Raw genomic sequence first — 23,251 nt, forward strand, 5'->3', positions numbered from 1 at the left:
CACTTCACACCAGGTTGATCTTTAAAAATAATCGACATAGCTCTCTGAAAAACTGCAGCTGCAGAAATAAACCAAATGGCATTCTCCTGAATTGAAAAATGCCAAATGGAGACATGAAAGCTGTGAGATCCTGAGAACTCTCATGCCGCTCAACCTGATGATAAGGTGACATCGGATCTAGAGTGCTGAAGACTTTAACATCAGAAAAGGTAGTTCTCATTTCCTCTATGTTGGGGAGTGGAAATCTGTCAACCACAACCTCTTTGTTCAACACTCTCAAATCCACGCAAAGACGAAAGTCTCTATTCCCTTTACGTGCAACGACAATGAGAGCCAACCAGTTCGTAGCTTTAACTTCTTCAATGACCCACACTCTACCAATCTCTTGAGTTCCATGTCAACCGCTGTCTGTAGGTGTACCAGAATCCTTTTTATCTTTGCTACTACAGGAGTGACATTGTCTCTCAGTCTGATTTTTTGCTTGTAGCCAATCAACTTACCAAGTTTATTTTGAAATAAACCATTAAACTCCTTAATGAATTTGTTTCCTTTGTGATCAACTTGTACCTGTGGATTTTTACGTGGTTGAAGACTAGCACCCAACTCTTCTTGGTGACTCCAACCCAAAAGACCATCACCTTTGCAGGACACATATATTTTCCCACACGTGCTCTTGCCACAAACACCAATTGTTGCTATGAAATATCCTATCATGTCAATCTTGCTCCCACCATACCCTCCAGGTTGTATATCAATTCATTGAGAGATATACCATCAGGGAATAAATTCAACAACGTTTGTCTTGAGATAATGGTGATCCGGGAACAAGAATCAAACTTCATTATAGTCTCTTTCCCATCTATACTGACTGTTTCAGAAGGAAAAGTTTGTTTATGCTCATTAACTTGCAAGACAATCTCCTGACAAGATTCCTTATCTTTACCCTTGTAATACTTTCTATTTCTGTTACAGTAACACTTGCTAAAATGACCTTTGACACCACATAGGTTACAGGCTTGTGAGACAGCTGGACAGGATCTATCATTGGCCTTATGACCAGGATAACCACATCTGAAACAAGTTACATTAATATTTTGTTCTTTACCCCTGCCACCTCTAACCTCACAGGATTGTTTAACATCAGGAACACTTTCGGATTTAAATCCAGAAGATTTAACAACGCAAACCTCAGCAGTACTCTCCTTATCAGTGGAACTAGAAACATGTACCTCTTTCTCAACTTTAAGTTCACTAACACACCTCATCATGTGTTCCACTTGCTTTAGCAACAATAAGCACCTCATCAAGAGGAGGCTCATCTTTCATCCATAGTTTATCACATATCTTATCACTGTTGCAGCGAAGCAAAAACTGATCCCTGATCCTTTCGTCTGCTGCAACTCCAAATTTGTACTTAGATGCCAATTTCCTTAAGGAAGTTACAAAATCTTCAACAGATTTGTCTTTACCCTGACACCATAAACCGTTGCCATTGCATTTCATACTCATTTAAATCCCTTGCATCAGCATGTGGAAGATCAGGTAAATTCTCCAAAACATCCTGCCTCTCTGCCCCTAAACAATGTAATAACAGAGCATGTTTCCGTTCTGTACTCAAATCAGTGCCACAAACTTGTGCATAGTTGCTAAATACTTTCTTCCACTTAGGGCACTCTATAGATGGTTTACCAAGGGAAGAAAGAAAGAAAGGAGGTGATAATACATTCTGCATTTTCACTTTTAAAATCAAAATTGTACTTCACAACAAAAAATATTTTTATAGTGTGTAAGCACACACACTTAACTAGATCTTAAATATAGTCATGACGCATAACAAAGAATCCTATCATGTACATATAAAATGTAAAAAATATAAAAATTTCACTTAATCTGATACAGCATAACTTTGATGTACACTTTTCCTCTTATTTATATTTTAAACTGGAGGGCTAATTTGACGTTCCTCCGTGTGTAAATAATTATTCAGTCCCTCATATCTTTGTTGTTTGACTTTCACTGCTTATGTTCACACACAAGAAGAACCTCTTGTCAAGTTTCATTCATCCCAACTCTATGTGCGCTTCTAAAGCTTGACTTGCAACAAAATGAAGAAGGAGAAGAGTAGTTCCTCTCTACTTAAGATTTTGCACTAGTGTTTTGTGAACACGCCTCAATTAATGTACAAGACGCGCACTAACGGTAATCCCCTTCCTGCCGTTAGAGCGCACTAGTTGTGCTGTGACAAACCCTAGAAAAAAACCTCTGTTCCTGACAGCCTACGCCTGCGCATTTCTCAGAGGAAACGCAGCACCGGAGGGTGAAGCGTCGCTCCTCCCAACTGTTTACCAAATAAAACAGGCTAGAGGGTGAATAGTCGTTCCTCTGAACCCATAAGAGACATCAAACGTACCCGTGAACAGCAGTGGCGCAGCAACCTGGAGAGATCTGTTTGTGGTATCAGACCCCAAAAGAGGCTTGAACCAGACCTCCACAGCGGCGTCAAAACAGCACAGTTGAGAGTCACTCGGAAACCGTGGGCCTCATTTATGAGGCCTTGCGCGAGTTTTGCGCTTCTGATGCGTCACTTTTTGTGACACATCGGCGGCGTAAAACATGTAAAACATGCGCACTATTTACAAAGTGACGCATCTATGCAGATGCGTCACTTTGTAAACCCCTGCGCTACATTATACCTGCGTCAGGTATAATGTATGCAGAGGGGGCGTTCCCCCGCTAGAAGCCTCGTAATAGTGACGCAGTGAAATCTATGAGATTTCACTGCGCCACTTTTAGGACGCTGTTGCGTCAAAATCTTGCACCTGCCTCACAGCAGGCGTAAGACTGACGCAAGCCCTTTCACATGGGGCTGTCCCCATGTGAAAGGACGCATTGCTGGAGTTGCGTCACTTTTGTGACACACCCCAGCAATGCGTGACTTTTGCGCTTACAAATACGTCAGAAATACTGACGTATCTGTAACTCCTTGCGACATGATGCATCATATTATAAATATGACGCATCAATCATGTCGCAGGGAGAGCGCAGTGAAAAGTGACGCATCGCTGTTTTCACGCAGCGATGCGTCACTTTTCATAAATAAGGCCCCGTGTTACTAAGCTGTGTAACCTTCGACATGGACCCATAACTTAAAAACGGCACAGCTGTTGATTACTCGAATGCCGTGCAGCTTTCAATGTGGACTTAACCGCTGAAAAAACTTGCCAGGAAATCGACAGGCAACACCAACTTCTGTTTCTCGCTTCAATCTCCCGCCTTGTTGAGGTGTAATACGGACCACCAAAATCATAAATCATCCCATCCTCCGTCACCAAATTGTGGTGTCGGTTCACAGAGAGACAAAACGCAGAGCAGGTAAGTGGTGTTTATTAATCTATACTCCTCATCCACCGGCAGTGGCAGAGCAGCTGCCAGACCTCAATATCCTCTCACACGAGAGTCCTCTGAAATTTCTAACAGTGACCTCATTAGCAAATGAGGTGACACGCCACAGTATGCTTGCAATGATATCGAACTGTTCCGTATTATGTACTATGAAATCTGCACACTAGAACCGAGAAGCACATAATGGTCCTAATGATATTGTGCTTCCCTTTCCTATGTGCAAATTAGACATTTTTCGAAGAATGTACAGAAGGATGGGCATTGGCTAAGATAGAAGTGAAGCAAAGCCTATTTTACGGAGCGTTTTGTTATCAATGGCCTTGGAGATGTTTCTGTCACCTTGTCACAGAGAGTGGCAAACACTTTGCAAAGACCTGGGAGATGTACCCAGAACAGTATGCAGTTGCATTTCTGTTCATGGCCAAGGGTGAGGGCCGAAATGAACAGCAGAAGCATGCGGTGAGAGGCAGCATCAGGAAGTCTCTGCCAAAAATCCTTTTTTTGTTGTTGTTTTTTTAGGAGGTCAGCTGTAAAGCCAGAAGAGCTCAACAGCGATGAAGTGAATCCTCACAACAGAAAATAAAGATGGCCATATCCCTTCAAAGAGGCACTTGTTCCTAGACACAGAAGTGCTCACAGCAAACAACAAGGTGGCCATTTTGGACCGGAGGGTTGGGTACCATAATGGCAAAAGTTGTATTGGAAGAAACTGTGAAGTGTACAGGGAACTTGCTCTGGCCTTTGCAGGTGGGCCTTATCCACCATGTGATATGGATAAGCCAACCAAGAACCACAGGTGGCACCTCTGTGCTTCTCCTATAATCAAACAAGAAGGCACACTCCATGGAAAGCTTCTTTCAGAAAAAAAGTTACCACGCAAGCAGAGGAAGTAATGTAGGAGGATCCTGACATCCTAGCACAAGGGGGGAAGAATGTGATCCTCTTATGTCAGAGAGTTCTATAAAATATTAGTTGTCCTGTACCATAGGATATTGACCTATGAATCCATGCGTGATTTTGTGGAGCAGAGACTTGTTGAGATGGAGAAAAAAGCCACCTCCCTTTAAGGTGTTTGCATTGCTTTCAATAAATGTAACTGTGATGTTATTGGTGGCAGAGGCCTTGTTGCATGTTAAACAAGAAGAAAGCGTGATACCAGTAACTGGGATGAGAAAGCAAATGAGCCAGGTACTTGAGGGACGCTGAGAGCCAGTTCTCCAACTTTAGACTGTAAGGTGGGATGGTACCTGCTTGCTCAACATAGTTATCCTGAACTAAACCACTCTATTAATCAGCTAGGTGTAACAATGGTATGGATTAGACTAAATGGCTAGGTTTATTTGATAAAATAAAATTGGAGTGTAATTAGGCGTTATTCTTTTATTCATCTTACTTGCCGAATTACTAATGATCATGGCAGTGAGTGATTTGTACTGAAATCTTTATTATGAGCTATTCTCTCACAAATAATATGTTTGTTGTACAATACTGTTAGACTTGGCATCCTTGGCCTGGTTTCCCCTGACTTATTTCCTTCTGATCTCCTGTTTTGCTGACTTGAAGTGCCCAGAATCTTAAAGCCAGCCAAAATTATCACTAGCTAACAGTGGTAAACAGCATAAGCTCTGTACTTAAAACATAGTAGCAGGGACTTATCCACAATTAGCATATTTAATTTACTTCTGAGTCCCTAGTAGAGTGCACTGTATGTGCCAAGGCCCTGTAAATTAACCGCTACCAGTGGGCCTGAAGCATTGATTGTGCCATCCACTCAGTAGCTCTTTAAACATGGCTCAGGCCTGCTACTGCAGAGCCTGAGTGTGCAATTTAAACCGCCATTTTGGCCTGGCAAATTAATCTACTCGCCAGGTTCAAACCTTCCCTTTTATTACATATGAGACACTCTTAACACCATCAATGCTACAGGGATTAATCCCCCATGCTGATGATTGATGAATCCCACTGTTCATGACGAGCTTAGCTCTTCATGAGCACACAAGCAGTGTACTGCATGACGAGCTGAGCTCGTCATGAGCATGGAAGGGGTTAAGGTAGGCCCGAGGCAGCCCTGTGGGCAGAGTGCAGTGTATTTCAAAAGGTAGGACATGAATTTTTGAGTTTTATATGACCTGGTAGTGAAAAACTGCTAAATTCGCTATTCACTACTGCTAGGCCTATCTCTCCCATAGGTTAACATTGGGATTGCCTTAAAACATCTTTAAAGTGTAATATCAAATTGGGAAGAGAGAGAAATTTGGAGTTTGGTGTCTCTTGACACATCTTATGGTAAAGTCGGATTTTAAATTGTAATTTTAAATTGTAAGTCTGAAAAGGTCACTTTTAGAAAGTGGGCATTTTCTTACTTTAACTATTCTGGCCCTGTGCATGTCTCTAAATGCACGTCTGGGTTGGGTAACAGCTGGGCTTTGTGGATTCCCTCTAGAAAGCCAACTGCCCCCCCTCACTTCGGTGAGGTAGGCAGGATGTAGCACACATCTCAGTCCCCTCCATTTAAGAGAGGAGAGTACCCAGTCAATTAGGAAGAGGCTCATGCTCCCACTGGAGGGTGGCACAATAGGAGGCGTAATCACCCCAATGAAGAGACCCATTGTTCCTGACCTACACACCCTTGTAACGCCTCTAAATTTAGTATTTAAGGGGCAACCCTGAACGTTGCCTCCTCCGGTTCAAGGAAGAAAGAAGAAGGACCTAAGAGCAGTGGTGACCCAGGAAGAGGTGGACACCTACTGCTTTTGCCCTAGCCCTCCCGGCCTGTCCCGACTTCGGGGCTCTTGCCGTAGGCAGGTTGGAGTGTCCAGCAGCCCCACAGAGCCCGGAGGACCTGCCCTGCACTCATCCAAAAGACTCTGTCTCCCATGAGCACTGAATTTGCTCAAGAAAAGGCTCCCCCACAGAATTCGGATCCAGGCAGCTCTGCGATTTTGCATGACTCTGCACCCAATGCCCACAACCTGAGTTTATGTGTCCCAACACCAAGAAGAGGTCTTCCCTGTTAACCTGGCTTGGCATTTGGTATTACATGACCTCCCTTAAGCTTGAAGCAGAAGCCTGCTGCCTCAAACTGAAGGGTCCCCTGACCGTGAGCGGAGCTGGTGAGAAAACGCGGCATCTAAAGACACCCCTGCACCCGACACCACACAGCCTTGGGTGACCCAACCAATGGTGTCAAGGCATCCTCCAAGATACAAACTTACCTCTCCAGCCAGTGGGCGCCTTCAGGAAGCCTCCCAGACTGAGCCTGCAGCCTCTCTGCTGAACCGAAGATCTCCATTGGAAGCAACAGGGCCTCCAACGTCTTTTTGGCACTCTTCACCTGGCCACCCCTGTGCCACTGGTGGTGCAGCTACTGTGCTAAGTGTTGGCCCCTGCAGTGCTGACCTTGGGTATGGCAGCAAAGCTCCTGGGGTTGAGTGGCTTGCTCATAAGAAGTTCCTGATGAAGGCCCCCTTAGCCCCATTGTCTAAAGTTGGGCCCCCTGCACTCTGCACTCAGCCGCCCCAGTGCCGCTGGTGGTGCAATTTGTAAGTTGAGTACTTACCTGTAGAACCAATATAAATAGATTTTCTAGGGGCTAACAGAACATTTCTGGAACAACTGTTGAACTGTTTTTCTCCAAACAAAATAAGTAACTACATTGCAAACCTTAATACAAGGTAAGTAAGACTTTTTGTGAGATCTCCTGTGTGGTATCCAGGCATACCACCCCCACTAGTTGATGAAATTCGAAAGTAATCCAAAGGTTTTCCAAAAGTAATTACTGTGTAATTGAAACTGCTTTTGAACAAATACAAACCTGTAACGAGACATCGAGTATCAGAGCACTTTACATGAGCACCAGATTCACTACAGATGGACACATTAATTTTTGGTAGGCACAGGGAGATTATTTGATTTGTCCAAAATCACAGGATGTTGAGCGTCGTTGCTGAGATTTGATCAGGGTTCCCCAGCTTTGAGGTTAACTGCTCTAGCTGTAAGGCTACATCCTCTCCCCAATTGCACTTTTTGAAATGATCTATGATTGAAAGTATATTTTACCTACCTGTACCAAGACCTGCTTGGTTCTAGAAGATATAAAAAAAGGTATACTTAAGTTTTACTAACCCAATTGGTCTTGATTGAGTGAATACAATAAATGCTTAACACACCCTCTGGATCAGCCTTACTGCTCATCCACACTAGCACAAAGAGGGCTGTTAGTACTTACCTAATTTAGCCTCTGCTATACCTCTGGGGATCCACTGGCCTCTGTATATACTATACCAAACCAAGGTATAGTGTGCACAGAGTACTACAAAAGGGATACTCCATTAGCACTAGCTTTTCTTTTCCCTTTCCTTAGACCTAGGGTTTCAAATGTGTTTTGAATTGATTTCTTAGAGGAGACAACCTGTGCTGGACTTTAAATTCCCCTGGGCTCTTTTCCTGTGTTATGTTGTGTAGTACATACAAAGCAAGCTTCCTACATGGTGGTGCTGCTGGTCTCTGCCACCTGTCAGCCTATCCTTGCCTGAGGTGCCTCCTCCAGTTCTGGGCCTCAGAAGTGGGTTCTGCAGCTGTTTTCTGCAAAAATCAATGCAGTGACCCCTTTGCTCCAATTGGAACCAATGCAGCGCTCTCTAACGCCAACACAGTGCAGATTCGATGAAAATATGTGTCATGACTGTAGATCGGCGTGGAGTCATGTTGGACCTTAAAGGCGCCGCTGTGGCTCGACTTCGATGCAGTGCTGATCCTTCAATGCCGACTGTGAGGTTGACTCTGAGGCATCGGCCTAACTGGGTGAAACAGAACCAATGCAGGGAGTCCTCGATGGTGATGTTTGCTCCTTACAAGGTACTTTTTCAGCATACCCTGCATGGCTCCTGTAGCTGGCCTTCCCTCCACCACGGTCGGCCTGAACTTTGGAGTTGTACTGGTCCCTCTCAACCTCAAGAAACCTTTTGACTGCAAGTGACTTCTATGCACTCTTTTTGCATTTAATCTTTAAAAATTCACATATCGGAGGAGGAGGAGGAGCTACGCAGCAACCAAGATGGCCGCATAGGCTCCCGGCTCCGCCGACCTCTGTCTGCTGCTTGACGATCCTGCCAGATATCCTGATTTTACGCCCGACCCCCGTGTGGATGAACTGTTGCTGAATCTGACGGTGCGGTCCCGAGAACTTTATCGCCCAGATTGACGGAGATGTGTCGTGTTTAAGATCTCGGCCTAACCCAGCTTCTGAGCCGGGGACTCGAGTACTTGCCCAGCCGGGTTGCAGTTGAATAACATCGGCCGTGGGACTCAGACAGGGTCCGGTCTCTTGCAGTGGAGGTTATCCTGGCCTGTGTTTGGTGGCGAGCGTCTGGTCTGTTTAATACTGAAGGAGTGGTAATAGGCTTCGTCTGTGGCTGTGGGGGGAAGTCCCCGTCCCCGGCAACCCAGTCGCCACCTCCCGGGTCTGCTGGGCCGGGGCCCTCGCTAGCGGTGGTGTACTGCTGACCGATAATGCATCCTCCGTTGCCGTCCGCTCCGCTCTTGCCTCTTCTCCCGGAGAGACCCGGCTCTCTGAGGAACCCGCCATTGCTTGGAACCGAGCGAGTGGAGGCGGATCGGACGAACTGTGAGCCGTCTTTGAAGACCGTAATGGCCGCCATCGGGGCACTTCAATTGCATCTGGAGACCATTGTCCATAAAATGATCGCTGGTGACATCGAAACTGGGCGACCAAGTCTGGGCTCTGTTCTATTGTATGACTTTCAACTAACTGATTCTCCCATGATGCCCGTAGTAAAGGAGGATGGAGACCCCGTGCGCGATAAAGTTTTGACGCCATTGACCTGTTTGCAGAATACTTGCGGAATTGTTTCTCTGGGGGTATCGCTGCATTCACCATCGCAGCCGATCATTGCGGACCTACCTGGTTCTTCACTCCTTGAGACTACAATTTGCAAAAACCGAAAGTCACTACCGTCCCTTCCCGCCCTTGTGGTTCTTTTACATCTACGGAGGAAAGGATATCTGGACTGCATGTCGGTGAGGGAGATCTTACCGGTGGCGGATGCTTGCAGAGTCTCATTGTGTTCGACTGGTCTCATATTAATCTTAATTGAACTTGCTACGAACTTTGACTCTCCTGGGGCGGTGATGGTGTTACCGGACAGAGTCCGCATGAAAGATCGGAGGGGTCAAGGATGAGACTGTTGGTCTGGGTCTGATTTCGGGGCTTTAGAGGACAAGGGATTCGCTAACGTAATGCTTGCGGGAGGTTGGGCGGTGTTCAACGTTTCCCCTGTCTGGCTCTGTCTATAATATTTTTGAGTACTCTGTGGTCTCAGGACAGGGGTTGTTCGTTTCAGGCGGGGGGAAAGGTGACCGGGAGTTTGTATGACATTCTCCTCCTCCATTCTTCTTTTACTTTTTGTAGTTCAGTTATTCGGGGCAACAGGCACGCTGCTAGTTGGGGTTAGGCGAAAGCCACATGCAGGGGTGCAGGGTGGGGGGCTGGGTCTATAGTTTTGTTAGTTAGTTTAGTTTTTATGGTTTCTTTATCTCATGCTTCCTTTCGCTCTCCTTTCATAACGTTGGGGTATTATCCTGATTTCGTAAGTATTCCAGAATCTGGTAACCGTACTTCTTTTCTATCCTGACGTCAATGGGTGGGCGGGTTCTGTGTGCGGGCGACTGCGTTGGGTTATAGATTGCTTTGTCGTACATCCTGTTTTGTACTTGCTAGCGCAGGCGTTTCGGTCGTTCCCTTTAAATTGATCTGTGATTATTCTATTTTTGTACCTGCTCACTTTACCATAGTGTTTGAATGTATGGCACCAGATATGTCTGTTTCTTTTTTCCTGTTTTTTAGGTCGGGGGGGTTAAACATAAAATGAAACCTTCGTCTTATCCTGTAACGTGTTGTGAGTTCAATACAATGTTTATCCTGATTCGCTGCCGGACCTCAGGGTTGTCGGCTGAAGAGCTGTCATTTGATACTATAGTGGGTCTTATTCTTGTGATGCGGCCGGCCCCTGCGGTTCTTGGCCCGTACTTGTAATTTTATTGAACTGTTCAATAAAGGTTAAAAAAAAAAAAAATTCGCATCTCAACTTCTACTTATTGAATTTTTGTTGTTTTTGGTCTTGGTTTACTCAGACAAATAGACTCCACACTAGTTTGGAAAACTGGAGAATAATTTTTATGGGGTGTTCACAGTATTACTGTAATTTTAATGTTGCACAAATAACTTAAGAGGCAATGTGTAAAGTAAGCCTGGATGCTCTGTGCCAAGCTACCAGAGGGTGAGCACAGTTTAATTTGGGTTGTGTATCTGACTTACGCTGACTAGTATTGTGGCTCAAGCTTGGACAGGGTGTATACACTGCCAACCAGTAACATCAATTTCTAACAAATGCCAATACTTGTGTGCATGTCTATAATGATTTTGGAGTTCACATCAGGGATCTATATTTTGCCTGTTGATAAAAGACAAAGTGGCATATTAGCAACAACTTTGGATAATTATCGCAAACCGCGCTTAGCGCAATGTTTTTTACCACCTCCTATCGCTGGATTTTATTGTGGAGATAACGCAGTATTACCAACGTTTATATCCACAGCGATAAAAATATAGAATCCCATCTATAACGTGAGATTTCCAGCGATAAAAATCCTATTGCTAAGGAAAATCTTGCTAACAGGCAGGTGGGGACTTAGCCGTACAATCCACCTCCCATTGACTATTATGGCTAAGTCAGGTTTTTGTGTATTATCAATAAGGACTAGCCAATTAGTAAAGTGACTCAGAGTTTGTATGTTTAGGGGGTAAAGCATTAGGTTTGATCATGAAGCCCTCACGCACCAACCTGGTTGGAGGCATGCTTCATCATCGGGCCTACCCAGTGACACCGAATGTGTCCCGGGTGTGCTTCGACACCTGATTACAGCGGAGCAGGTATGTTTCTGAGTGTGCAGTGTGGTGGTGTGAAAGTGAAAGTTTAAAAGCTATACAGTGATGCCAGAGAAGAGAACACTAATGAGCAGAATAATCCTAAAACATCCATTTCTTGAGCATTTTCTTAAATCGAGACAGATCGGAACAGGCCCGGATCTCCTCAGGGAGACTGTTCCAGTGGCTGGGGGCTAGATGAGAAAAAGCTTGACCACCCATTTTAACCTTGTTTATTCTCTGCGTGCAAAACAGATTGCGATTACTGGATCTTAACTGACGCATGGGTCGATACTGGGCCAGTTTCTTTTCAAATAGGCTGGGCCATTCCCCTGCAGAGACTTGAAGACCATACATAGCAGCTTGAAAATGGCTCATTTCCGAATAGGAAGCCAATGTAGTTGGCGTAGGAGAGGTAAAGAAGGGGTGCGCGCCAGATTGTTGAGGGCGAGGCGGGCTCCTGTGTTTTGCACCACCTGTAGTTTTCATAATAAGTCTTCCCTTGTTCCAACCAGCAGAGAGTTGCAATAATCCAGTCGACTAACCAAGAGCGACTGAAAGAGGGTTTTTCTTGCCAAAAGTGGAATTCAAGGGAAGAGCTTTCTAAGCATCCGCATTGTTCCGAAACAGGTGCCTGACTACGTCTTCACCTGTTCCTCTATTGATAACTTATACAGATACCCAGGGCCTATGTTCTTTCTCTAAAATATAATGTCACCAAACCCAATTGACAGCTCTCTGGCCACATGTGGGTCCCTTGAAAAAGGCACTCAAGGTACCAAGGGCACTGTGATCAGGGAAAGCCTCTGAGGGCTGCAGCACTTATTGTGCCATATTTAGAGGCCCTGTGCCTTTACACTCTGACACTGCCATTGCAGGCTGCATGTTTTGGTGCAGAGAAAAAGTGAAAAGTTGGCATGGCAAACATCCCTGTGAGCCATGCCTACAAACCACGGCCCAGGCAAGCCACCCCTCTAGCTGGGTGCACTGTGCCAGTGGTAAGGGTACGTGTTCATGAGCCCTGTACCCCTACAGTGTCCGAGTCCATTCTTGGGCATTGTAAGTGCAGTAATGCCATTAAGTGTATATGGTATGGGAGGTAGTCATTACGAACTCCACAGCGCCATAATGGCCTAACCGAAAATTGGGAAGTTGAGTATCAAACTTCTCAGCACATTAAACCCATACTGATGCCAGTGTAGGATTTAATGAGAAATGCACTCAGAAGGCATCTTAGAGGTGGCCCCTAAAAACAACCTAACTCTAGTGTCCTGGCTGAGTGGCTGTTTGCCAGCTGCCACCACCAGACATGTTTCTGGACTCCTGGTTCAAGAGCCTACAACTCTCTGGGTCCTGAAACAAAGCCATCCTGGGCCAAGGTACCAAGCCTCCTACCCCAAAGAACGGCTGGGTCCATGAAGGGGAATCTTTAAAGGCCTGCCGCCTTTGGTGGCTACCCCAGCCATTTGCTGCTTTCAGCAAATGGCCCCCATCGGTTCTGACCCCCACTCTGTGCGGGAGAGTTGGTGGGAAAACTAAGACAGGAACAGAGGCGTGACTACCTTTGCCAATGCCACCCCTCGGGGGAGGCGAGGTGAAGCACAACTTTAAGTCCCTGCCATCTTGCAGATGGGGGGGACCCCACCAACCAGAAAGAGGCCTGGGTCCCAGCTCACTAGAGGGTGGCACAATAGAGGTTGTACCCACCCCAAGGAATGGGCCCATTGGCCCGACCTGTCCCTACCAGTAACACCCCAAAATTTAGAAGTTAGGGGCTACCCCAAACTTTGCCTCCTCAGACCAGAGCCGAATAGGAAAAAAGAAGAAGAAGGACCGAAAAGCCATGCAACGAGGAGGACAACTATTGACTTGGCCCCAGCCCTACCGGCCTTTCCCAACCTCAGACTCCTCCAAAAGAACTTTGGTGTGTCCTGCAGTCGGCAGTCCTCAAAAACCCAGAGAACTCACCCTGCCTTCAAATCCTAAAAGGACTTTTGTCAACTGTGAGCATCGGACTTGCTCAAGCCAAGCCAACATTGACTCTGGCCGACTCCGTGGGTCACCGTCACTCTGTACCTGACAACCCGAGCCCAAGCAGGAGTGAATGAAACTCTCAAGGAGGTCCTACCAGTGATCCAAGCCTGGATCATAGTGACACCTGACAATCAAGCTCCTAAAAACCAACATGCAGTCGTCAACTGAAGATCTCCCCTCAACCGAAGGCAAACACACCAAACGACTCTGAGTCGAAGCAGCCACAACTGTCCGACTGATTCCGTCATCGAACGAAGTAGGCCCAAAAGCAGCAACTCCTTAAGATCTCATTCGCCTAAAGCCACTGACCGATTCAGAGGAATCCTTGACCGATGTCTGCAACCACAGCCGGGACTGCATCCTACACCCAGCCGCCTCTGTGCCACTGGTGGTGTAGATCTTGTGTGGGCCATTTTGCTTCCGTGTTGTCCCTAACCCCAGGAGTCCTCGTTTATCCAACTTGGTGGCCTGCTTGCCGCAGTCCACCACTCTCACAGCCATGCTAGCCCATTGGCTAACATACGGACCGGGCACTCCGCACCTGGTCACCTCGGTGCCGCTGGTGGGGCAACTTGCTGCCACACTGTGAACCTACTCTTACCCATGGACCCATAAACCCCAGTTCTGATTTCAGAGAACTAAATAGTTGCTCATGAGTACATTATAAAACTGACACAAATTTGCAGAAACATTAACCATTTTCTTCCTTCCCACAGGAAATTTACCAGCCTGGTATCTTGCGATACCTGACTGAGCAGGAAAAGTAATTACAAAGTAATCCAACTGTATATTGATTCACTGCATTTGTACTGTCATTTGATTGCATATATTTCTACAAAGTATTGCTATACATACCTGTACCAGGCCTGGCTTGGTTCTAGAAAAATAAACCACAACTAAATAATATTTTTATACAAACAAATTGGGTTGAGTTCAGTCCTTGAGTGTGTGAAATCATTCCTTGCCTGAGTGTGCACAATAAATGCTTAACACTACCCTCTGATAAGGCCTTACTGCTCGACAACACAACCACAAATAGAGAGTAAGGTACTATCTACTTTTGCCTCTGCCTACCTTTGGGGATCCATTGGACTCTGTGCACACTATACCTCACTTTGGTATAATATATACAGAGCCAGCCTCCATACAGTCGTCATCAATTGGGAGCTGGTCACCATCGAGCCCAGTGAAAATGTTTACCTTCAGACTTAGACAACATTTTGGAAGACCGAAACATCCAGCGTGACAGAGCTACAATCTGTAGCAGAAGAGGGCTCCATGAGGCCAGACACTATCACTGAGAGGTCCTGGTGAGCAGGATTTGCTGCTGCATAGAATAACGAAGCAGGAGCTACTGCACAGTCAGACCAACTGGCCATTCACCTTGGGTGGATCCACTGTCAGGTAGCTCCTAGTCTTCTGTCAGTTCTTCTAGTACTTTCAGTGAAACGTCTTAGAAGTCCCACGTTTAGGGCTAGGCAGGAGCAGAACCTCTAATACCACTTCCAAGAGTGCAAGACCTGGAAGACTCCATTTGGTGGGGTGGGGATTAACACTCAGTCCAGCAGAGATGAGGTATATATTTCAAGGTCTCTGGAGCTTGTTATGCACCTGTAGCTCACACAGAAGGCTAGCCAACTATCCCTTGCACTCATGTTTGGTGGTCCTGTGTTCATGGAGATGGTCCAGTTCTTCTTCAAGCATCAAGGTAGGCCTCTAGCAGCAGGGAAGTTCTCTGGGAAGCAAGGTCCTCAAGCAGCAGACCTGTCCTCTAATAGCAGCAGTGCAGACCTCCGGAACCAAGGCAGGCCTATAGCAACAGGGTGTTCAACTAGGTGTCCAGGAAGTCCTTCTGAAGTCTTCCACAAGGTCAGAAATGTCCTGAAGAGCTATTCTGGGGGTGCAATATTTATACTTAGTGCCAGCCTTTGAAGTGGGGGAATTTCCCAAGCTACCCCCAAATCTGGTTCTGGAAAGATCTTCGCTTAACCTACCAAGGCTCCCAGAAGTCTGGGGTGAAAAAGGCCAGTACCAGGTTCCTTAGTGTGTGTTTGCTGGAGACAGCCCTTTGAACTGTAGGTGGGCAGGGCACAGCTCTGCCCCCAGCCATCCTGGCAGGCTGGCCAAGTCTGCCAACACCTAATCCCCTTTTTTTTCTCACTGAGAGGAATACACAAAGACCAACAGCAAGTAAATTACAGTCATGTGACCAGCCCAGCCAAGTACTACTCATAATGCAGTAGATTAAAGCATTTCAGTGTGGTGGTCCACATCTCCGCGCTAAAAAGCATTGTAATGCATTTATAGTTATGTTATGTTAAATGGGTACTTATAAGCGCACAGCTACTCAATAGAGTGTCACAGCTCTGAGACATGAGAATAAACAGTTTGCTATGTAGTGTGAGAACCATGGTTATTGCTGGAATAGCCAGTTTTTCAGTGATTCCCTTAACGCTAGGAGATCTTGTGTCAGACTTAATTCCACCTGTAGATTGTGCCACAGTTGCACCGCCTGAACCTGGAAGGAGCGCCCCCCCCTATCCGCACTCGGTGGTATTTAGGGGCATGTGCCAACTGAAGTGTTGAGGACCTTAATGTACGGCAAGGGGAGTAGAACTGGACTCTCTTCATGATGTACCCGGCACCTATGCCATGGAGAGCCTTAAAAGCCAGGACCATGGCCTTAAAAATGGATCCTCTTGCGGACTGGGAGCCAATGCAGGGATTGCAAACATGTGGACGTCCGTGCTCTTGGGCCCAGCATGAGTATTGCTCTGGCTGCCACATTCTGGGCCACTTGCAGCCTTGACAGTAGATACTCCGGCAACCCTAGGTACAGTATGTTCACGTAGTCCAACCTATAGACTATCAGAGGAAGAGGTGTGGCGCCGCGGCCAGGGCGACTGACTTCGGCTTCTGAAGATCACGGTTCGATCCCCGGCTCCGGCGGCAGGTTAGCCCAGCACCATGTGACTCTGGGCAATAGCTTGCTTAATCTTCCCGACGGCCCCCAGCGCCTAGAGACCCTTACGGGTGATTGTGCGCTTTACAAATGTGGATTATTATTATTATTATTATTATATCTTGGACTACTGTTTTTCTATGAATGATAGGCAGGAGAGGCAGGAACTGCTTTAGCATCTTCCACATGGCAAAGCAAGAGCCAACCACTGCCTGAATCTGGGCCTGCATAGAGAGGTTCTTGTCCAGCGTCACCCCTAGATTTTTCACTGTTATGACAGAAGTGGAAGCGGGAGACATATCAGCTGGACACGAAATATGCCATACACTGCTCGGGGGTGGCCGAAGAAAATGATCTCCGACTTTTCGGGAGTACATTTAAGCTGATTAGCATGTAGCCAGGAGAACACTTCAGTCAGACAGAAGTTAATCCTATCTCCTATAAAATCTGAGTCTTTATCGCAGGTGAAGAGAAGCTGTGTGTCATCCGCATACAACACAATTTTTGCTCCATAAGCTTCGGCCAAAGATGCTAGTGGTGCCATATATATATTAAAAAGGGTGAGGTTCAACATTGAGCCCTGTGAAACTCCCGCCACCAAAGTGGGGATGGGGGCCCCAAATGGCGGGGACCAGACTAGTTGATTGCGGTCTTTTAGAAAGGAGTCAAACCAGTTGAGTACCGTACCCCCAAAACTGCATTCCTTTAAGTCTCGCCAGGAGTTGGTCATGGGGGACAGTATCAAAGGCCGCAGATAAGTTCAATAATATCAATGCAGCCTTGCCGCCTTTATCCAAAACTTTCTATATGGCTTCCGACACTACCAGCATTGCTGTTTCAGTGCTAAAGTTCACCGTGAAACCAGACTGACTCTGGTGGAGAATTGAATTTGTTTCAACAAAAGTGGTAGTGACCTGGTTCTCGACTTTTTCTAAGGCCTTAGAAAAAAAAAGAAGCAAATATATTGGCCTGTAATTAGAGGCTAATTCTGGGTCCAAAGTTGTTTTTTTTAATAAGGGAATAATTTTCGCCCTTTACCACCTATCGGGGACCAGGCCCGACTGCAAAGACAGGTTAAGGAACCAGTTAACCGCAGGATTTATAATCTCCACTATTGATGCTATAATGCTGGCCGGGCATGGGTCAGAGGGAGAACTGGATTTAAGGCCTTTCATGATTTCTAATGATTTCTCCAAGGGAACCAATAGAAACTGATTCAAAGATGGTTCTCTCACATGAGTTAAGGAGAAGTCTGACTCTCCACTGTCACTCAGCGGGAAGGTCTCCTGAATATTTTTAATCTGGTCATGGAAATAGGTGGCCAAACTGTCCGTCCATGCCTCAGTAGGGATGAATGACTTGGCCACCGCTATAGGAGAGGAGTATTCACTGACAATTCTGAAAATGTCCTTATTTTTGTACTTTGCTAGGTCTTTTTTGAGGAGAAAAACAGTTTTGTCTCCTCAAGGACTTGTTTATAGTGGGTCTCCAGCGCTGGAGCTGAGCGCTGCTAATTAAACCACACTGTCAGAGTAAAGCCTGTTAGCTGGCAGCAGCATGTCTGCACTGCTTTTGGTAGGCTTGGGGTCTGAGTCAACAACTCGCTCAGCTGCCTACAAAGTAGAACATAATATTCAACTGACACTCCGGCGCAGCACTTCCAATTAACCCAGGATGTCATGAGCGCCATTGCACAATCGCTACTGCTGAGAAAGCCTTGCAGGGTACACTTTATGATACCCAGACTTGTAGGCCGCAGGTGCAGCATAGTTTAACTTTGGAAGCCTGACAGCGCAACTGGGAGCCTGCTGCCAGTGCTGTAACTCCTACCGCATTGTATCTCTTGGGCCGTACGAGACCCACCAGCGTAATGATCACCCGGATTGCCTCCCAGCGTACTTGCGGCCGCTGCTGGAGTGGTGGTCTGGTGCCTTATCACTGCAACCTCGCCCCCAGGTTTGTGATTTTCACAGCTTCAGAGCCTGGCAGCTTTCTGTAATGTCATTCCTTTTATAATTCATATCTCTTCCTCTGATATCAAGGTACAAGGTCCTGTGTCTTTCATAAACTACCAATTCCTTTGGGGAATGCTCCCTGATGTAATTTTGGTCACTATATTGATACAATACACTGCGGAGGCCTCGGGGTGAGCCCAGAAGAAGGAGCCAGTGACAGGAGATCCTTGGGAGGGGAAGGAATGCGTTCAACCTCTAATTCTGAATCCCCGGTGTAATGTAGCACCTCCTCATTCTGTTGGAGTAGGTACTGCGGGGGCAGAGTGCATGATCCTGCAGCCTAGTCTGGTGCCATTGGATGGTCTATAGGAACACTTGCTCTGCTCTGATGGGTGAGAACCGCCACTGTGGAGCAATCGATCCCCTGCGGCTGGCTCCACCTGGCCGAAGCTGTCAGCAGAACTCTGGGCCAGTCCGTACGCATGTGTATGCCCCCAACAACAGGATCCCTCTGCAACCCCCAGAAAGGTGAGAGATGCCACAGATGTAGCAAGGGTTGCAAGCAGTAGCACCTATATATAAGGGCATTGACCTGTCTGTGATGTTATATGTGCAGGAAGGGAGAACGGCGTACTCTAATTAATAACCGGGAGACCTAGTGGGAGATAATTAGGTAATAAGGGGCCAAGCACAGGCAATAAGAACATGCGGTGTTAATTCTTTCTCAGAATAAAGCATATGCATGCTTTAAAGAACCAAAGATGTGTTCTCAAAGCTGTGGTGTCAGCAACATGTACAAATGGGCTCTCTGATGAGTACACAATATGCGGAGCATCATCTTTCAATAACGGAATACATTCCATGTCTTCTTGCCTTTAAAACAACTTGTATTTATCATTGCATAATCTGTCGTATCAAACATATTCAGGAAGGTCTGGCTTTTTAGTCAACAGTACAAAGAAAAGTTATACTACATGTCCCAGAATGCAATTTTATATTGGATAAGAAATGTCATAAATGGCTGAAAATGAAACACATTATAAGTCTACTTTTGCAAAGCAGTTCACCTGCCTTGGCACAACTTAATGTTGCTCAATAGCCATCAGCTCAGGTCTAACTCCCTGACCTTCACATGTGTGCATCAAGCTCCCGAAGGTAATCGAAATCAGCAATGCAGCTTTTGTTTGTACTTTATGCTGTAGTTCATATTTGCATTTTCCAGAAATTATTTGATCCTACTGATCTGTTCACATCACCAATCCTGCAGTCTGTTAATAGCGTGATTACACATTTGTTTAACTACAATCAAGTTGCATGGTCACTAACACTCTTCCATTTCTGGTGCCTTCCAGCAGTTTACATATCTTTTTAGAGTTACTTGTTGCTCAAATGGGTGTCATTTCTTTTTTTTCTTTTTTTCTTTTCAAAACCTTTATTGACAAGTTCAATGCAGTCAAAATACAGTTTTCATCAGATCGGAACAACAAACACAGCACATTTTGAGTCGAAAACCGAAAATGTAAAGACATTCCCAACATGCCAGAAACAAATTCCATGAGGCACTGCCATGGTACCAAAATTAACATGATAATTCCCACCCTAAAGGAGGCGTGGCACAGCCGCAGTGATGTTGACGAGTGCAGCAAACAGGGGAGACAGAGGGATAGAGGAAGGCATTTACTGACCAGCACCGCCGGCCGCCGCGGGCGGGGTGCCGGCGGGGAGCACAGGAGAGGCAGCACGGCTCAAAGGATTTCGGGAATGAAGGTATTTCACCAAAGGTTCCCATATGTCAATTGGGCGAGACCTCGCAGGGTGTAAGTCCCAGAATTCTGATAGCAAGGTCTGGCATCTTGAGGCGTCCTCAAACCAGTGAGCGAACCTGGGCGCTTGTCTGTGACCCCAGCACATGGCCACCCTACGCCTAGCCTAGACAAGCAGCATTGCAATCAGGCGGTGAGAAGCATCCGGGCAGAATTTTACAAAGCCCAGCAGACACAACGTAGTGTCAGACTGCACAGGCACGGAGGTAATCTCGGAGATAGTGGTGCATACCGCCTGCCAGAATTCCAACACCTTTGGGCACAGCCATGCTAGATGAGCAAAGTCTGCAGCTGGGGCAGCGCAGCGCATGCAACTATCACTGGCTATGAGTCCTAATTTCTCACTGGGCTGGAGTGCGATATAACCTTTGTAAATACTAGAAATGAATGATACGAAGCCGGTAGCTGGGTGACGATTTCTTCGTCTGATTGCAGCAGTAGAGCCAGTCAGCCTGGGCGATGTCCATGCCCAAGTCCTTGCCACGCGCGCCCGTTCTGTGGAGATGGAAGTGGATGACTACATGAAAGCATATCATTTAGTGACTATTTTGTGAGGAGTCAGGAATGTGTACATGAAATCAAGGGCAGGCATCGTGGGTGGAGGCTGGGGGAACGTAGGATGTAACTCCTGGCATATAGCGCGCAAATGATAGAGTGTCCAGCAGACCGGAAGCGGAGGGAAGAGAATAGAAGGTGTCTCCGAGATATAGATCTGCCAAAGTCGACAGGTCGACAAGTGTGATGCATGTTTAGACATGCCAGAAGGCTGAAGAGGGGGATAAGGCAGGATGACACACGATCGGCATGGCATTAGCCGATAGTAACGGGAAGTTGGAGAGTCGGCGTAGTCCGGACCAGGCCTAACACAATGTCTCAACGTGTCTATTTTCGCATGCGAGCGACTCGCCAGGGAAAATAAGGCCGTGGCCAACGGCCAGGGGGACGCGATGTCAGTCTCCACAGCCACGTGCGGTTGATAAGGAGAGAGATGGATCCAGAAATGCAGAAAACTGGCCTGACCGCATAGGGCGTATAGCTTAGAAATTAGGAGCACCCATACCCCCTACCGACATAGGAAGAGTGAGAATATCATACGCGACTCTAGGTTGTTTACCGGCCCAGACGGGAGAGATGATCAAGGACGTAGTTTGCAAAAGAAATGAGCAGTGAGGAGGATAGGGATATTCAAAAAAAGGTAAAGGAATTTCGGCAGAACAACCATTTTAGCAATGGCTTTGCAACCGGCAAGAGACAATGGCAGCCGACTCCAGTGCGGAATTTTGGATTCCAACTAGTCCACCGCACGCCCGAAGTTAGACCTCCAAAGGTCATCCAAGTCCCTACTCAGCCAGATACCCAGGTAGTGGGCGGGGCCGGAGATCCAAATAAAGGGAAAGTCTGGCATTAATGGTCTGGTGGCATCCGTAAGGGGAAACAGCCCAGACTTGCTCCAATTCACCTGTATGCCAGACAATCCACCAAAGAGTATTATCTCACATACAAGAGGGCTAAGATTGTCTTGGGGGGTCGAACATACAGAGTGATGTAGTCCGCATACATAGAGACCAGGAGGGAGCGGGCCGAGAAACCTAGGCCCCTCTGAGTGTGATGCTGCCGGAGTCTGGCCGCCAGAGGCTCCATCACGATGGCAAAGAGATTAGGTGATAGAGGACACCCCTGCAGGGTGCTGCGTTCAATGCAAATGGGATCCGATATCGGCCCATTAATTCAGGTACGAGCTGAGGGGCAAGTATAAAGAAGACATATCTTTCATATAAACATATTGCTACAACCGATGCGAGGTAGGAGAAAAAATAAAAAGGGCCATTAAAGCGTGTCGAACGCCTTAGTGGCGTCTAGAAGAGCGGCAACTGTGGGGAGACTAGGGTTGATCTGGTGAAGCACCGAGAAAATGGTTCTGAGGTTGTGCGAGGTGGCCCTGCCCGGAATGAAACCAAACTGGTCAGGGAGAGCAATGAGAGGCATAAGTAGTAGAAGGCGAGAGGCAATTAATTTAGCGAAGATTTTATTGTCAGTATTAATAAGAGAGAGGGGGCAATAGGAGTCCCGACAGTCGGCTGGCTTGTGTGGCTTGAGTAACAGCGTTATCATGGCCTCAAGTAAGAACTGAGGAAAGAGTCCATTATCAAAAGAATCGCTGTACATAGATGCCAAATGTGGTTCTAAAAGCGATGCATACGTTTTATAAAAAGAAGCTGGAAGACCATCCAGACCGGGAGCCTTGTCGCCAGGCAAGCTATTTATGACAGCAAGTATCTCCTCCTTAGTGAAAGGCTCATCTGAGAATTTCCGATGATAATCCTCCAGTCATACCAGCGCGATAGTCTCAAAATATTGTTTGACGGCCTCGCACGAGGGGGGGGGGGAGCAGTATAGAGCTGCGAGTAAAAATCCTTGAAACGGGCCTTAATTTCTTCAGGAGAGGTGGTTCTAGTGGGACCCCCATCACTAAGAGCCGTAATATACGACGCAGCACGGGAAGGGCGTACGAGGTTGGCTAAGGTCTTTCCAGGCCGATCATCAGCCTCTCTGCCCAGGAAGGAAAGCTCTCTATCAACTTCTCCCGTAAATTCAGTATGTTTTTGTCTTAGACGTGCGAGGGTCTCAGGCCTGGGGTATGCAGCCTGAGCGGCATCCAGAGTCCTAATTTCAGATTCCAACTTTGCCAGAGTGGTACGGATTGAACGGAGGACACCGGCCTGTTTAAAAATACACTTGCCCGGTATTAGTGTTTTGAAGCCTTCTAAAGTACGGAAGGAGAGTCTATCCAACCCACATTTAGATCGAAATAATTGGTGATGGCTGTTTGGATCTCATCGCAGAAGACTGTGTCGCGGAGCACTTTCGGAGGGAGTCACCATGTGAATGCTTGCTGTTGAGAGTGAGGGAGACGTAGACCGATTTGAACTGGTGCATGATTCGAGAAGGTACGCGCCATATAAGTGGCAGAGTTAAGCCAGGTAAGGACATCCGGGTAGGCGAGCCAAAAATCAATGCGTGACCAGCATCCCCGAACCCCCGAGACACAAGTTCCGTCGCGGGTGTTGGGCCACATATGACGCCAGGCATCATAAAGCGAGTTGTCAGTAAGTATGGACTGAAGTAAAGT

Source organism: Lissotriton helveticus, chromosome 2_1 (genome assembly GCF_964261635.1).
Source record: "Lissotriton helveticus chromosome 2_1, aLisHel1.1, whole genome shotgun sequence".
Classification (NCBI taxonomy): Eukaryota; Metazoa; Chordata; class Amphibia; order Caudata; family Salamandridae; genus Lissotriton; species Lissotriton helveticus.